Consider the following 18,190-nt stretch of genomic DNA (forward strand, 5'->3'; position numbering starts at 1 on the left):
GAGGGCAGGAGGACCCAGGACGGGAAGTGTCTTCCCTGTGGCAGCGGTTAGGCCATGCTATAGATGTGGAGCGGCAGCGGGCGGAAGAGGCACGGCTCACGATGGTCAGGGCGGAGAACTCCATGCAAAGGGCTCTGAGGCGGGCCGAGTGCCTCGAGGCAATTCGCAGGGACCTGGAGGTCCGGATGTCATCGTCCCTGCGAACCCTCGGGGCCTTAGAAGAGGACCACCTCCGGGACATCGAGCAGGAGTTTGATGATGCCCTGGCCCGGGAAATCAGGAAGTGAGCCGTCGGACTAGCCCGCTGCCATTGTATATAGTTAATTAGTGTTAGGTTTCCTTTTGGTTTTCATTTCATTTGGGGCGCTTGGACAATGCCCCACCTTTTTGTATATAATTGTTCATTAGGTAGGGTTTTTGTAGGTTTCCTTTCAATGGTTGGGCTCATGGACCCTGGATTTGTACTTTGTATATAGTTCTACACTGGATTTCACTTCATTTAAGTTTCTTTTTTACCATGGATCAATGGATGTGTCTTATTTTTACACTTTGGATTTGGTTGGACGGACAGACTCTTTGGACCCATTTGCTTTTGGATTGATTTGGATTCTGCGTTCACACATTTTTTTTGAATATTTTGGACATGCAACTTTCTCTTCATAATTTCCATTATTGTGTGTTTTTTTAATGAATTGGGTTAATTATTGAATACACATTTATTATATACTTTACTGATGTGGTCTTATCTCTTTTGTTTTGTGCATGTCACAATGTTGATCTTTTCACAGTCATGTGTCACCATTGCGTGGGTCTGAGGGACATTGATTCATGGCCATGCTGGTTATGTATTTTCTATCATGACTTTGGGAATTCAATGTGGGTTGTTTGGACTGGGGTGGGATTTGGGTGGCCATGAGGGGCATGGGTCTGGAGTGTGATGACCTGTCGGGGGGACATGTGTGGGGGCCTGCTGGCAGGTGCCCCTGACTGCTGGGGTGTGGGGGTGCAGGGGGACATGTGTGGGGGCCTGCTGGCAGGTGCCCCTGCACTGCTGGGGGTGGGGGTGCTGGGGGACATGTGTGGGACGTGTGGGGGCCTGCTGGCAGGTCCCCCTGACTGCTGTGGTGTGGGGGTGCAGGGGGACATGTGTGGGGGCCTGCTGGCAGGTGCCCCTGACTGCTGGGGGCTGGGGGTGCAGGGGGACATGTGTGGGACATGAGTGGGGGCCTGCTGGCAGGTGCCCCTGACTGCTGGGGGTGGGGGTGCAGGGGACATGTGTGGGGGCCTGCTGGCAGGTGCCCTGCACTGCTGGGGGGTGGGGGTGCTGGGGGACATGTGTGGGGGCCTGCTGGCAGGTGCCCCTGACTGCTGGGGGGTGGGGGTGCTGGGGGACATGTGTGGGGGCCTGCTGGCAGGTGCCCTGCACTGCTGGGGGTGGGGGTGCTGGTGGACATGTGTGGGACATATGTGGGGGCCTGCTGGCAGGTGCCCCTGACTGCTGGGGGTGGGGGTGCTGGGGGACATGTGTGGGGGCCTGCTGGCAGGTGCCCCTGACTGCTGGGGGGTGGGGGTGCTGGTGGACATGTGTGGGACATGTGTGGGGGCCTGCTGGCAGGTGCCCCTGACTGCTGGGGGGTGGGGGTACAGGGGGACATGTGTGGGGGCCTGCTGGCAGGTACCCCTGACTGCTGGGGGGTGAGGGTGCAGGGGGACATGTGTGGGGGCCTGCTGGCAGGTGCCCCTGACTGCTGGGGGGTAGAGGTGCAGGGGGACATGTGTGGGACATGTATGGGGGCCTGCTGGCAGGTGCCCCTGACTGCTGGGGGGTGGGGGTGCAGAGGGACATGATTGGGACATGTGTGGGGGACTGCTGGCAGATGCCCCTGACTGCTGGGGGCTGGGGGTGCAGGGGGACATGAGTGGGGGCCTGCTGGCAGGTGCCCCTGACTGCTGGGGGGCGGGGGTGCAGAGGGACATGTGTGGGACATGTGTGGGGGACTGCTGGCAGGTGCCCCTGACTGCTGTGGGGTGGGGGTGCAGGGGGACATGTGTGGGACATGAGTGGGGGCCTGCTGGTAGGTGCCCCTCACTGCTGGGGGGTGGGGGTGCTGGGAGACACGAGTTGGTGATCATATTGCAACGTGAAATGTGGCTTGGCTGGTGGGCATGCCCATGGTGGATGGGCTGCCTGCGGGACATGACCAGGGGTGCATGGTAGTCTCCTGTGGAGTGGGCTGCCTGCAGGGGCCGTGGAGGGGGTAGAGGGGACACCTCGGAGGACCCACACTTCCAATTCACGTGTAGGACTCCCCGTGTACCCCCGAAATACGCGTTCCCCGCTCTGACAGCAAAATTGCGTGTGAAACTTCATGCGCAGCCCAGTAATTTACGTATCCAGCCCAATCGCGTGTGAAACTTCCCTTGCACCCCTGAAATACACGTACCCAGGCCAATCGCGTGTGAAACTTCCCGCGCACCCCTGAAATACACGTACCCAGCCCAATTGCATGTGAAACTTCCTGCGCAGCCCCGAAATACACGTACCCAGGCCAATTGCGTGTGAAACTTCCCGCGCACCCCTGAAATACACGTACCCAGGCCAATCGCGTGTGACACTTCCCGCGCACCTCTGAAATACACGTACCCAGCCCAATCGCGTGTGAAACTTCCCGGGCACCCCTGAAATACACGTACCCAGGCCAATTACGTGTGAAACTTAGAGCCTAGAGGATCACGGCCCAGACACCCGCCACGAGAGGAGTTTGCCTATCTACCGGACAACCAAATACCCTGGTACAGGAACATACGGATGTGCCCATCTACCTGCCCAACAGCCCGCCCTGTCCATGCCGACACCTGCGGCACGGACCAACTCGACTAAACCTACACGTCGTTAGAGATGCCATGACGACTTAGCCAACGGTCAGCACACCTGTGCAAATATACACACCGGACACTCCCGCACCAATCTACACAAAGAATATACTCAGTGCTATGACGTAGGCGACAGATATACTCACGGACGTACATCTTTATTATTTTCCACATAGGCTTTCAAAATGCAGAAACGCAAGACGCATCATGAACTTATATAAAAAAGGCTTGCTCACGCTTCTTCTAAAGAGCCATGTACCATAATGAAGAATATAACGGGGACACGATACTGAGGACAAAGCAATATGATACCGTAACCTAAAGCGCTCTGCATCAAACGGTCCCACCTATGTACCAGGCCCAAGTAGGCCGCAGGCAAAAGCTTCCATGAACATTGAATGAGCAAGAACTGGGTTGCTGACCCTGCAAAATGAGCCCGGCGAAAGCACACCGCCAAGGGCACGATGTTGCAATCTCAAACGCTGCAAGCCAACGCCAAGGACACACCTGGAAGATAAACCAGGCACACAGTAGGAAAAACAATATTAATTGTGTTGAATTTTGCCTCAAACACGGTCCCACCTCACGTGACAAAGTCAAACCTGACAAGATGCCAAGCCCAGGAGGAAGGAGACGCCTGAATCCCACGTTTCGAGACACAGGCCGATACAATTAAAAGACTCATTTGGACATCTGCAGCAGTGGGAGTATTCGACCTCCCAACATATGAATAAATCCTCACATTGTTTACACCTACCCATATTAAAACATTGTTGCAAATGACAGGTGCACCGCGAGCTGGGAACAGCGATAGTCCCAGACTGGGAGGCTCGCGAGCGGACCAATTAGAACTTGGGGTTCTTATCACTGACGCCATTCACATTGACCAATCCTCAGAGGTCTTCATGTAACAATGTTCATGTATCAAATTTAAGGGACAGCCCAGGTATACCACCTGACTAACTCTCAGCCAATAACACCGTTCTCTATATGTGCGCTATACTAACCCTACCACTCGAGTAACCAATCCAGAGTGGAGATAGGTTTTTGCTAAAACTTTCCAAGTGACGCAAGTAGCGCGTCATACTAAGGTGAAAAGGGCCTGCGAGCCCCACGATTGTGTGTGTGTCAGGACGGACGCGTACGCTCCTTGACCCATCCCTGCCGTTTTGTCTAATAAACAGCAGAGTCACCTTGCTTCTTGCGTGTGTCTCATACTCTATCTCTTTTGGGATATACGGGAGGAGTTGGGGCCTCCCTGCCCGGAGGTCTGCGGACGGCCCGGCCGACCCCGGCAGAATTTCCCCCTGACAGTGTATTTCAGGGGTGCGCCGGACGTTTCACACGCGATTGGCCTGGGTACGTGGATTTCAGGGGTGAAACTTCACACGCACCCCAGTAATACACGTTCCCCGCTTGGCGTTTGCTGTTTGGCAGCCCTGTAAACTGGTCCAGGGTTAACGCAGCCCTTTGCGCTGAATTGGGAAATTTTGATTGCTTTTCCTTGCGCGAGGGCGTTGAGGGCGTAACTGGCGCTGCTGCAGGGTCGCTGCGGCACTCTGCGCCACGGCTGGTTTTGGAGGCTAAAATCCATGAATACGCTGTGCACGGAAATCGATTTTAGCGCACGCGGCTGGCGCAGACATTCGCACGCGCACACTGTGCGCCAGCTGCGTGCGCCACTTTTGTGCGAAATTCTATGAATTACCCCCTTAGTTGTATAGTTCTTGGGAGAGTTAAAACAAAATGTGAACTAGGCTTCTATGATTAAGAGGAAATAACTGAAAAGTAATCACTATGGTGAGGAAGTCAAGTGTATAATTAGGGGTATTGAAGAGTACTAGTAAGTAATTCAGGCGTTATATCATTCAATAAATGCTGCCACGTTCAAAGTTTGTCAAGCAGGAAGGCAGACTAAGGTATTGCTAGAATTCTTCGACTTCTGCAGTTGCTGTAGTTAAATTGCCAGATCTAATCTTAGTTTTACACCACGCCCGAAACGTCACCAAGAGTGGCTTGGCTACAGTTAGCTACTTAAAACTGTGGCCCCACCCCTCGTTACGTGTGCAAATGGCTACTTACTTATGACCGTCGATTGGTTAGCTTCTCCTGCTCGTTAAACTCTCAAACCCCGCCTTCCACCCATTTCCTGAGTGGAATATCCGCGGTAGTGCCTCTCCCCTTTCCGGAACTCCACCTAGCTCTACAAGAGGTTGTTAATTGGCGAGCTAGGTTGTCAATATGTACTAGCAGCTTTGTAATTGGTCATTCTTAAAGGAAGTGGGTGGGTTCTGAACGACGCTGCGTCGTCGCAAAGAAGGGCGGGTGGATTCTGTCGGGAAAGGGAGAAAAGAATCAAGAAGGAAATCACCGACTGAAACGGTAATACCCTTACAAATTACGTGTTTTTGGCGCATCTCTTCCAGCATGCGGTCAGGCACGCTGCTGGAAGGAACAAGCGGAATAATCCCTCAATACTTTTGTGTTGGAGGGAGGTGTATTCCTCCGCCCCGGTCCTGGAGTCACTCACGCTCATTGCGGAGGACTTTATCTCCTTTTCTGAAGAGGAGGGGGTCGTGGCTATTCTTTCTAAACGTTAACAGATTTGTAAATGTGTATTTTCTTTTTAGCGGTGAGCGCGTTACCCAACCCCACCAATGTCCGTGTTTTCGGCGCGCACCCCGCCTAAGCGCATGTCAAATGTTTTCTATTGGTTGAAAGAGTAAGCGTGTGCGCGCGTCTCGCCGTGAACGCGCTGCAAGGTTCTCTTAAACTGTTGATGCGCGAGTCAAATTATAAAATCCTTCAGATTCATTTGCACTGGGACGCGCCCGATTTTGAGGGTGCTGGGGTGTGAGCGGATTTACCACACCCACCCTTCATGTTGTTGCTCTCGTATCATCAGTATACCCATTTTCTGTCAAGGAACTGGTGATACTGCCGTTTCTGTTTTTTAAACCACGTATATGAACCTATACGAACAAATGTGCTCTTCGGGGCATGTGCGTTCCACTGACAAGTATGTAAAACGACCATTGCCTTCTGCCACGCACGTCGATGTTAAAACTTTAAATCTCTAAAATTCGGCATATGTTGTAAGCTACACCACCTTAACTATGAAGCCCTCCCACGTTGCGCCGATCATAAGCATACTTATAAGGGTAATGATATAACTAGTAGCCTCCTCAGTGACTTCACTGGTGACTACCGGTTATGTTGAAACGTTCTCATGCTGTACTGTCAGACAGACATATGGAGCATGTTCCCAAAGATGCAATATTATACACCCTTTCATTCTTTTCAAGCATGCGTCTTTAAATGTCCAAAAATATTTTGCCAACACTGTAAATATTAGAAATTAGTAAATGCACCGTAAAAAAGATTTTTATATATAAATACTGAAAGATTACAACTTTCTAGTATCCTGCTTACTCCCTGTCTTAACCAAATAAAACACATGCCTACCTCTACCGCAGCAGAAACTACAACCACCACAAAATGCCCACATTCGGCAACACCCAGCTAAACACAGCAGGAAACTCAACCAATTACACACACATCATTCCTCACAAACTCGTACAACAGACACCACCTAACCCTTACCAACTAAAAACATACCTAGCACAGTGACTTGTTTCTGAACTGAAACCAACCGTACATCCAAGCTTTGTGGCACTTTACTTATTTGTCCCACTAACAAAACCCCTCTTCCTTTTCAGAACAGTCAGAGAGCCAGGACATCATGAAAAGGGCAGGGGTGCCAGTATAAATCACAATAACATAGTGTATTTGTATTTGTTTTATTTATATATTGAATCGTGAACCTCATTGAGTTCCTAGAAATCCCACAACCAGAAGCGTTTCCAGCTAAGGCTGGAGTATTAGCAAGAGCCCATTCTCTTAGGCCTCACAAAGGTCACGGGTCAGTCTTCAAAAAGACCTGCTCGCAGGCCACAAAGCTTTCTGGGCAATCTCCATTTCGTCACTCCTTTGAATAGGAAGATGGATGCGCTATCGGGGATTTCATTTCACCAAAATGCCTGGGGTAGTGGATGTGACATCACATGTCCCTTGACCTCAATGCAATCCCAGGAAGTGATGTCATTTGACCCCACTCTGAAGTGACATCACGAGAAGCGATGGAACACAACCTTTCACCCCTTGACAAAACAGGAAGTGGCATCACATAGCATTGTTCTTAAACACACTGCAAAAAATATGGTTACAATATCACTGTGATATACATTTCATACAAGAATGGGTCACCATATGTATCGTTCATATCAGTGTTTATAGTCCTAGATTACCAAATTACTGTGAATGCAAGCAGATGTCCAAAGCCAAATGATAATTGTGTTATTGTATAGCACTTATGCTTAAGTGCTTTATTTAGAACAAATATACATGCACTATCACTCAACGTGTGTTGGTAATCCTTCATGGACCTCAGAAGGTTTAAAGGCTGGGTTGGGGTGTTTAATTAAGAGCAAACTAAATCAGTGACCCACCCCCTGAAGTGTGCCTGAAATAAACCTCCAATGAGTCTAGAAATTATTGTATAGAATTCCCGAAAGAATAATTATTTGTTATTCCTAATTCTTTGCTATTTTAGCGTCACTGCGAGGCCTGAACGAGAAAGCTAGCCACTCCAGAAACAAAGAGCCACATGACGCTGGCCACAGCCCACAAGCTTACATTTAAAAAACCAAGGCATAAATTAGTTTTCAAAAATGGAATAGCAGAGTTTGCTCATTAAAAAATGTTCGATTAGCAAACCGACCCATTTGATTAGCAATTCTTTACTTATATTGTTAATGTCACCAGAAGATTTTTGTACCCAAGACATGAAATTGGCAGTAACGCAGCCGTTTTGCATACCGCTGAAATAGTGTGAGGAGTGAGGCCTTGCAAATTCTTTAAACTTCAGCTAGACCTGCAGGTTGGGTAACTTAGTTTACTTATTCAACCTAAGAGAAATGCACTCGACCCATAGCAACGGAGGACGACAACATTTAAAATGCGAGTTCTGTAAAATGGTGCATGTCACTATAAACCCACTTTGTTTGGCGCATTGCTGCCACCCAGAATCCAGCCATGCACAGTGAACTTGTTTGTCATTTACTGCAAATAAAATAAGTGTTAAATAAAAGTTTTTAAACATGTCTGGTAAATGCTGCTTTCCCTTCATAAAATCTACTCGACTGCGCAAGTGGGCGAAAAGACTTTGTGAGCCATAGATGAGTGTCTGTAAAATGTAAAAGGTTAGCTGCGTCAATGGACACAAATAAATGGATATGATAAAAAAGGCTTTGAGAACAGTTTGGCCAGTTGACTCCTGCAGGTGGTAATGTGGTGATATATAATACAGCCTAACTAAAGTGTTTGGTATGGAACTTTTGATCACTACTTTGCGTAAGCATCTAGTTTGCTTTGTGTATTCATCATGTACAAGGAAATAAAGACTAAGCACAGTGGATTGCTTATCAGACAGGGAACTTGGCAAACTAGGTGGAATATTGTAGTTTGTGGTCATCTCTTTCAGGGTACCTGGTATAAAGCAACAGGGTGATAACATAGAATGCCAAAGAGTATGGGTTTGCTCGAGTTGCGCACCAGTTGCAAGATGTATGCAACCTGCAGGTTACAGAACTAGGTTTGCCATCAAAAGTATCTGATCATGTGATAATTTACAGTTTCAAAAGTAGTCCCTTGTCAATATGGTGCATCTTCCCCAACAAAATGAAATATAGTTGGCCCTATGAAATTTAGATAAACTAACCTAAACTTTACTGTAAAGTGTGAGATGATGCAGTGTTTAACAGTAGGGGTACTGTAATTATGCATTATGTTACATTTTAGGAATGGAATTGCGTGACTTCAGTTTTATTAAAAAAAAAGTTGCCTTTGCTAGAACGGATACAGAAAGCATAATAAAAGTATCACCTCGATTACTTTTGGTTTGCAATTTGAAAAATAAATAAATGCTTCCCTAGCACTCCCACACATGCCTTTGAGAGTAGAGGAGATGATTACTCCTGCACTTTCTCTCGATTAGCGCTTGAAGTGAACAGAGAAAAGAGGGTAAAGAGAGCACTGAAGGAATGCAGGGTGAGCTGTGCTTTCATTGAAGAGGGCAACCTAAATAGCTAACTCTGCTACACAAGTGTCCATTTGATTAGCAAACCTACTGCATAGCAAATTGCTATGCGACACTGCTTATTTTATGGCATGAAAAACATATCTATATATTTTATAGTCTTTTTTTTTTGTGGTAGCAAGGGAGACCTCAGGGGTTGCAACAATTCCCCCCCCCCCCCCCTAATGACGTCCCTGTGCGCTATGGGCTTCTTTCCTCCACTTCCTCCTTCTTACCACTTGCCCTCAGTTGTTGGTGGTGGTGGCAGCAGCAACGTTTTATTTTTTATTCAAGACCACTTTGTTCAGCTTCAGCTGCATCACATGTCCTAATCAAGGAAGACCAGGCCCTAGAGTCTACAGGGGGCGGGGGGGGAAGGATCTCCAATTCTGACACGTGTAAGCCAATGCCAAGGCTATTTTATCTGCAGCAAACCAGAAGCAATAGAAAGAGCTGTCTCAATTCTAGCAGTTTATACCAGTTGGTCGACTCTTACAGTTTGACTGTCGGCCTTGTAGCACAAGATTTGCTATAGGCTCAAGCTCCCTTTGTGGACACCTCATCGATGGGCATTGCAATGGCTGCTTGTGTACCACAAGGTATGGCTCCATGCCTCAGAATTCACAAAAGAGGTCCAAGACAAAGTATTCCCTATACTACGCCCACCCCTGTTCCCCAACGTTCAGCATTAATCTATTTTGTCATGCGACTGTTGAGGGATTTCGTGCCTTGCAGGAACCAAGTCCGGTAGGCGGAGAGATAATCCAGCAAGTTTTTTTTTTTGTTCTTTCGCCCTTCTTCCACAGGTCTCTCCTGCGCCCACCTCAAGTGATAAATCTTCCAAGTGATGGTTGGTCCCATAGTGCTCCGGTGGGAAGGGGAATGAAAGGAGGCAGAGGGCTGTTATACCATGTCAAGATTTGGGGGGACCATCATGTGACTCTGGTTCTGTCTTTTGTGAACAAAGGATTTCATCTCCCTCTTCCCACTGTTATACAGCAGATGGCCACCCCCTCTAAGTAATGCTTTCTACTCTCTCTTTACTTTGCCAAAAGCAAACCAGGAGAGCCTGCACACCTTTTAGGATTTCAATCTGCAATTGCCCCTAGTGAAATTAAAGATTATCACACCTGCGTGAATCTGGACTGCTGTTCATCAGGTAGACTGGATCAGCCGAGTGAATCTGAAGGATGCCTACCTCCACATTCCAATTTGGTCAGTCCATTGAAGGTTTTTGTGGTACTCTTTGGGGAACACGCCTTTCTAGTACAATGTTTTGTCTTTTGGCCTGAACTCTGTCCCATAGGTGTTCATAAAGATGATGGTGGTTGTAGCGGCCTTCCTCTGGCTCCAGGATGCCCATATGTGCCCTTAATCCGATGATTGGCTTGGGAGGTCTCATTGCCGGCGGCTACCAGACACACAGCTCAACATTTTTCTAGATCTGCATTGTCTGGGCCTGTTTGTAACCGAGTGGCGTGTGCTTTAGCAGTTCCTCAGGAACTAATCTTCATAAACTTCTGCTGGATTACGTCTTGGATCAGAGTATTCCCAACTCCATTGGGAGCGGTCATCCTGGATAGATGTTCCTTAGACCCCACTGTGACTCGTGAGCGCCTGGTGGTTCCCGGGACTGGGGCTTTTATGGCTTCATGTGTCCTGGTGGGTGCCCCTTGCCAGGCTGAAAATGCGCCAGACTCCTCTAGCACTGAGGCAGGCCTGGTCCCAAGCTTCGTATCCCCCCTCTCAAGTAGAGCCGGCCTTGGAGGAAGTGCGTCAGAAACTTTTATGGTTGTCCAATCTGAAAAATCTTTCTGGGAATGACTTTTACAGGAACTGCTTATCCAGGCTACCATAAGACTCTTCACTGCTGGGTTGGTGCACAGCAGTGAGGTACTTTCCTAGTTTACGATTTGTGCTCCTCCCAAGAGAGGAACACACACAACATCTTACAAGTAGCTGTCATAGTCTTATCTGTGAAAGCTTTTCAGCCAATTATCTGGAAAAAGATGGTGCTGATGCATGCAGACAATGCAGCATTAGTCTTCTATAATAACAAACTGGGCACCACAGTCATGGCAACCCAGATTGCGATAGGCGGAGATTTGGTAATAGGCCATTCACAGAGAAATTGGGTTTCAAGTGATTATCGACTGGGGATGGAAAACTGCTGTAGTTTCCGGAGTCTGCTGGTGACGGCCAGCCATGAGTGGCAATTGAACAGGGAAGTAGATCCTGAACATAAAATGCTCCGACTTTGCTTCAAGGTAAGGTGAGGGAGTCTGCTCCTTAATGGTTTATTTGGGTTTTTTGTGCCTTTGTCTTTTCTCTGATCTACCGGGAGCTTGACAGATTACTCCCTAATTTTCTTAGCACCTTGGTGGCCAGCAATGTTTTGGTTCTCAAGCCATATGAATCGTTTTTGACCTTCCTCCCAAAGCTGGCTCCCAGATCTCCTGAAACCTGTTACCCCAGGAGGAGAGTCAGATCCAACATCCATCCCTGTGATAGCTGATCTTTACTGGTGGTTCCAGAAGTCGAATCCTTAGGGCACATAAGCATCTCAGAGGAAAATATGCCTGTAATTCAGGCGGCCAGGAAACCCTTTACACTTTCCAAGTACAAGAGCAAATGGTTATGGTTCTGCCATTGGAGCCTGGGCCGAATCCTGTGAAGAATCCTGTGTCAACCTCTCCCTTATCAGCCTAGGTACGCAAATAGCCTCCTGCAGAATGTACCTGGCGGCATACTTTAATTCAGACACTCATCTTTTTCTAATGCTATGGTCCAGTTTCACTTCTGGCCATGCATCTGTACTCTCCAGTTAAGGTTCCTCACACCAAGTGGGACCTGAATGTAGTCCTGACAGCAATTTGTCATTGGCCATTTGATCCCAATGGCTATGACGATATCGATTTAATTTCTTGATATCGAGTTTGTTTCATGGAAGTTGATGTTACCGATTGCCATTACCTCAGTGAGATCCAGGCTTTGTATGCAGAGTTTTTCCCTGTGACGAGGTGGTTCTACGTACACCCCCTCCATTTCTGCCAAAAGTGATATCTGAATTGAAAATTAACCAGGCGAGATTCTCACCAGTGTTTTCCCCTAATCTGTCCTTGGAAGCGGAAATAGTTCTCCACTGCTAGTTGTCAAGAAGGAGAGCTTTTAACATTTTATTTGGACAGGACAAAAAAGTTCTGGGAATTCTCTCAGCTCTTTGTGACCTTCAGGAATGTTGGAGGCACTCTGCTTCTAAAGCCATCATCTTCAAGTAGGTTGTCGTGTGTCCTTGAAGTATGCGCTGCTTAGGGATTGCTGCAACCAAAGGGACACCATGCACATTTGGTGAGAGCTAAGGTACCCTTGGTCGCTTTTTAAAAGCATGTTACTGAAACCACTTCAAATAGACTGGAAATGGGATGATCTACCTCATTGAGCTTGGGCGCTTGGGATGCTACGAAACCTCCATATGCTGCCCTGGCCTTCCCATTCCCAAAACCTGCTTAGTTTTCAGTCAGGCATGCACCTCTGCGGCTGGAAAAGGGTTGAAGGGTGAAGCACGAGACTGGTATGGGAAGGCAGGGCAAAAGTCACACATGCGCCGGCCCTCGTAAAAATGGCAGAACCAACATTGTTTGGCGCTTAAAAAACACTCTAGTCCTATCCAATAGGACAGAACAGGGTTCGACATTGCCAGGAGCTGGGAGCTATTTAGCTCCTGGTTATAGCCAAGGGGAGCCTGGTTAGCTTGAGACAAACCGCTACTTGGATCTCCCGTGGCAAGTGGTCCCCTACAAACCTAGCTATGTGATATTAACTTTGTATGTTTGGGATTTTATCTAAAGGACGATAAAGAATATGCTTTAGGGGCATTTGGAGCATATTGGATAGCATGAAATGGACACAAAGGTGAAGTTAGATTTAGTTAGTTTAGTTGATTAATCATTTTTTGTTATTGATGAAAGTTCCTGTCTACCTTGTATTATTTATGGTCAGGTTGGCTTCTGACTGTGTTGAATCAAGGGTGAGAGTATAGTACAGTAAATGATACCACAAAGTAATTTGAATTTTGAAAGTTTAGGTGTTTCTAATTACTGAATTGACCAGTGTGGACTGTGCTCTCCACGCTTGGGGGCATGGCCATTGTATACTGGCTTTAAAATATTAGGGTTTATACCCATATTAGAGTGCAACTCTGGGTTATCGGCTGGCGACGGCCGATGCATGTGAGGCTACAAAAAGGCCAGGATGTCATATTTGCAGGCTGCACAGTTGAAGTGACAAATGTGGGATGCCGGCGACGAACATGTGGAACCCTCGGAACATAGAGACTCAAAAAAAAAAGAGGTATATTTGTGTAGTAAACACGAGGAGATGTAAGTTTACAATTTAGAAACGTTGGCCCAAATAGATTTAAAGTGAAACAAATAAGCAAAACAAACATCCACATCCTAATTAAAGATCTGAAAATCTGCACTTTCTCTTCCTTATAGGGTGAGCCGAGAACCATGGAGGACACAGCATTACATATATATTTTTGTCTCGTGTTTCACCATGCCCCAAAACACCACAAACATACCCCACCCGAAAACAAAGAAAAATACTATCTGTTATTGGAAAGACATTTTTGAAATGCTGCATCACCTCTCAGAACCACAGGTAGAAAGCATGGTTTTAGGATCCCAGATTGTATTGAGTAGCATGTCAGCAGGGTGCTAATTTATGCAATCGCTCCTTTTGTGTTTCAGTGCTTGATAGCAACCAAGAGGCGTAAGATGGGCAGGCCCAAAAGAAACATATGAAACTATACGTAGACACATCCCAGTCACCCCTCAGTGATTGCACGCTATACTTTTGGGATAGTCTTAGTTACTTGGGCCCTGCCCAACAAGCGACAGCTATGAATGCACACAAATACATTGAACATTGTATTTTCTGATCATGTATTCCTCATGGTTTACACACATCTTCTTTAGACAACAAAGAAGATAATGCATTTAAGAATGGATATACATATAAAGTGTTTTTAATTTACACATGTTTTTCTTGTGTACATAAGTTTATTTATTAAAAAGACCACTATTCAGTATTTGGACTAATATTTTAAATCTACTATTCGGTACAACCCTACAAGGAAAGCGGGGTGTTGGAGCCGAGCACCCAACTGTTGCCGGTTCAGCTATTTTGCTACACTCTGAGAAGAGATTACAAAAGGACGAATATCGGAACTGCAGAGAGGTGAACCCCGACAGGACACCTCCCTGACACTGATGTGAGGCTGAAGGGGGATGGGATGCTGATGTCCCCTTTATGTAGACCATGCAAAGGATGCCATGAGGAAGGCTATGGAGCCCGAAGGCTGAATGCTTGACATAAGTGCCAATGATCTGGCTGCGACCGTCCAGGAATCCACTCCACTCCGCTCTATCTGTTGGAGCACACCCTGGCCCTCAAGGAAGTTTGGGAGTATGTGCGGTCAATCGTACCAGCAGCATTGTGACGTAATGGAAATCTGCCCCCTCAGGGTTAGAGCCTGGACATTCCTTGAAAAGGATTCACTTCTCAGAGGTGGTTTGGGGAATTTGCCTTCTCCCCAATGTGTCTAAGATTGGTCATTGCTGGTTCTATCTTGGAGAAGAAGAGGCATGAGAGAAGGCAGCAGGAGAAGGATAATTCGTTAGAATGGGACATATAGGAGCTCCCACCAGCTCAACCTTAACACTGGACCAAGCCTTTTAAACACTGCACACCAGCCCATGTGTCGTGTTTTAGGCCGGCCTCCACATATCTGTGGTCTCAAACAGCTTATTCCAGGAAAAAAGACACGTGCGAGTCAGGCCCACAAAATCCAGCCTACTGCCATTCCCGTGACTCGCTTTGTGAAAGTGCAACAGCGCTGACATCCTCTCCAGCGGTGTGCAGCAGCTGGGTCCTCAATGTTGATACCGGGTGATGCACCCTGGTGAATATCTCTAGATCGGATACAGGGCGTGAATATCTCTAGATTGGATACAGGACAATGTACCCGCGAATATACATTTTGCCTGGATTTATCACATTTGGAAAATAAGCCTTGAAAAAGAGCATCGCTCGAAATGCGTGTCGGCTGGCCTTGAAACCAAACTTCAACAAGCATTAAATGCCATTTTCTTGTATATGGGCGTAGTGTGATTGTGTCTTTGTAATTACATTGTCTCAATGTTGTTGCCACCGTTGATCGTAGCACTCTGAGCTCAAGATTACTTTTCTTAAATTCAAGGTTATACAGTTCTGAAAAATCCTCAGGGCTCCCTTCCGCAAGTTTCAGGCAACACAATTCAAACACAAAAGGATCTTGAGGCTCCATGCTCAAGACAACAAATGTAGCTCCTCAAGTCTCAGGGTTCCCTTCCCCAAGTCTTTTATCTCGTTATCACAAACAGGTGGGGCCACTTTGCTATTGCCTCTAGTTCCTTGGCCCATAAAGTTGAATTCCGTTATTCATGTATTTGTAAAGTTCTGTTAATTCAATCTTCGCATTCAGCATGCAGTAATTTTGCTTAATTCTAAAGTTCCCTTCACTTCGGGATTCAACAAGCGTTAGTTTTGCTTAATGGTTACGTTTTTATTCAATTCAGTATTCAATAGGTATTGTTTTGACTAAAATTCTGTTTTATTCAGTCCACTGTTTAATATGTTTGTTTCACTTTAATTCAAATGCCCAGCGCTCCGAGACCTCCGAAAGCATTCTTCTTAAGACTTGCAGCCGCTCTGATACAAAGTTGTCCTTGCGCTGCAACATTCAACAATGGATTCGACTTTACACCAGAGACCTTTGAAAACTTTCTCTCCTGAGACACGCGACCACTCCGATAAAAAGTATTCTGTAACCATGGCAATGTTCAATCATTCGTCTACCGGGTTTCTCATCTGGCAGAAACTCGCCAGTCTCGGCAATAGCTCACTCAGCAGCGCGTAACACACAAACTCTGGTTTCGAATGTCAGCGCCCAACTCCTTTACTTTTATAGATTTATATTGCGCAGGCCATGGACCTGTAGGTTTAAGGGCGCAACAGGACACAAAAAGGAAAAAAAAACTCTGCATGCATGGACAGATTACAGAGGAGTAGTAAAGCAGAGGCTGACTTCCTTAAGAAAAAGTGTCTCTGGTATTCTTTTGAAGACCTCAATTGATTCAATGCTTCTTAACTCCAGAGCGCTAGGGGAAGCAGCATGAAAGGCTCCCTTTGAGGCCTTCGCGGTCCTACACCTGGGAATTATCAGAAGATCCTGATGGCTGGATCCAAGTGATCTTCCATGTGTTTTGTTAGACAAGATACGCAAGCATTTTTCCCTGCCTACATTTCGGAGTTATTACCAGTAGTCGAAAAAGGATTCTTGACTCTTGCTGCTGACACATGGTCTCTCAGAGAGAGACCCATATCCACTCTTACAGCTCTGTTCTTGGTAACCTGCAGCCTATTGCAAATAGATTTGATATCCACGAGTAGGCTGGAGCAATAGTCAATTTTAGCTCCCACAATCGCTCTAGCAATTGTCTCTGCGTTTGCTTGAGAGATGAGGGGTCTCTGGTGGGCCAACAATTTCATGTAGTAGCCACAAGTCGATACCAGGCTACACACATGAGACTTCATGCTGAGATGCTGGTCAAAGATGACCCCCAGTGTTTTAAGTTTCTTAAGAGGGGTTAATTTAGCGGCTACTATATGAAAACATTCATATGCTGGTCCCAATTTCTTTATCGTATTGGGCGAGCCTACAACCAACCGCTCTCTTTTTTTCCTTATTCAACTTAAGTCTATTGTGGACCATCCAGGTCTCAATCAAGGCATACATTTTATTAATCTGTGCCTCATCTAAGTCGTCATGGAGGATGACCCACTGCGTATCGTCGGCATCATTTGTAAATCTCACCCCCTGATGTGCTAACATGGCAAATAGAGAAACTATAAAGATGTTTTATAAACAAGGCAAAGTACAAGAGCCCTGTGGTACCCCGAAATATCTCGATGGGCATAGCTTCTGCTTCTCTAAAGAATACTCTGCTTTCCCGATTGCAAAGAAAGGATGAGATCCATTGGGCTGCTATTGGTGAGAAATTTGCGACCTCCCCCTACCTGGTGACCATGATGTGGTCCACTAGGTCGAAGGCTGCCGAAAGATCCAACATCATCAGCAGATGGGCTTCATTTTTATCCATGAGGTCCAGAAGCCTAGATTTTAATTCTAGCAGAGCTGTCTCTGTTCCAAATCCTACCTTGAAATCTGATTGCTGGTCATTCAGAATAGGAAATTTTTTCATATGCTCGGCAATTTGCCTATAAGCTACTTGGTCCAAAATGTTCTAAAGAAAAGGGGTATTTAACACATGGGCATGTTTTATTATTAGCTGCAGATGGGTCATTTTTACATTTAGTGGCTTTCAGCTGTTCGATAATAGAAGCCAATTCTGCTATTGAGATGGCCGTGAAAATAAATAGAGGAATGGACGGGCACCTACTAAAAGCCCATACAGGGTTTCCAGATTCTGTTCCAAGTAGATTATTTTTTTTTTCTTTTGGCAATATCAGCCCTAATATTCTTTAAAGGATAGTTCCGGGACTTTTTTTTTATTGTCCCTACTGTTCGGCCATGTGTTTTTAAGCATAAATCGGTAGATCGTAGAAAACTTTCCTATGGACCTTACCCGACTTTTCGTCCATTAACGCACTCGAAATCAGCCGCCATTTTCTGATAATCCTATCATTTCCCCCCATCGACCTGGCTCACCTGCGTTTGCGGCACTAAATCAAATCCCCCGCCCCTGAAACAGACTTTATCAAAACATTCATATTCCCCGCCTCTATCCGTGACGTGACTGTGCTGCGTAGGCAAACGCGCCCAGGCGTCTTCTACGCGACTCCACACAGAACCCGGAAATCAACACAGATCAGCTCACAACACAGCGCGCCACAATTGGGAATATGAAACTGTACTTTTAAATCAAACCGCAAGATTGTAAATTTGGTAAAGTACATTTATTTGACATCAAATGTTTAGAGAATATTCAGCGATTTGCATTTTTATTTGCTCACGTTCCAAAAAGTTCGTTTTGAGGCACGCGATGTTCCTTTGCTGTACACAGGGTCTTAGATCATCTCACAATACAGCGCCACAATTCGGAATATGAAACTGTG

General features: G+C 46.6%; 1 protein-coding gene across 1 annotated transcript in view; it reads left to right on the plus strand.

The window, feature by feature from the left end:
* Positions 1 to 5,124: 5,124 nt before the first annotated feature.
* Positions 5,125 to 18,190, plus strand: part of LOC138567367 (transforming protein RhoA-like) — a 231,592-nt gene continuing 218,526 nt past the window's right edge. Inside the window, exon 1 of the mRNA XM_069645506.1 lies at positions 5,125 to 5,256. The gene's annotated coding sequence lies outside the window, so the exon portion shown is untranslated. The remainder of the gene's footprint in view (positions 5,257 to 18,190) is intronic.

This window comes from Ambystoma mexicanum, chromosome 2p, assembly GCF_040938575.1.
Source record: "Ambystoma mexicanum isolate Mex_15411 chromosome 2p, UKY_AmexF1_1, whole genome shotgun sequence".
Lineage (NCBI taxonomy): Eukaryota > Metazoa > Chordata > Amphibia > Caudata > Ambystomatidae > Ambystoma > Ambystoma mexicanum.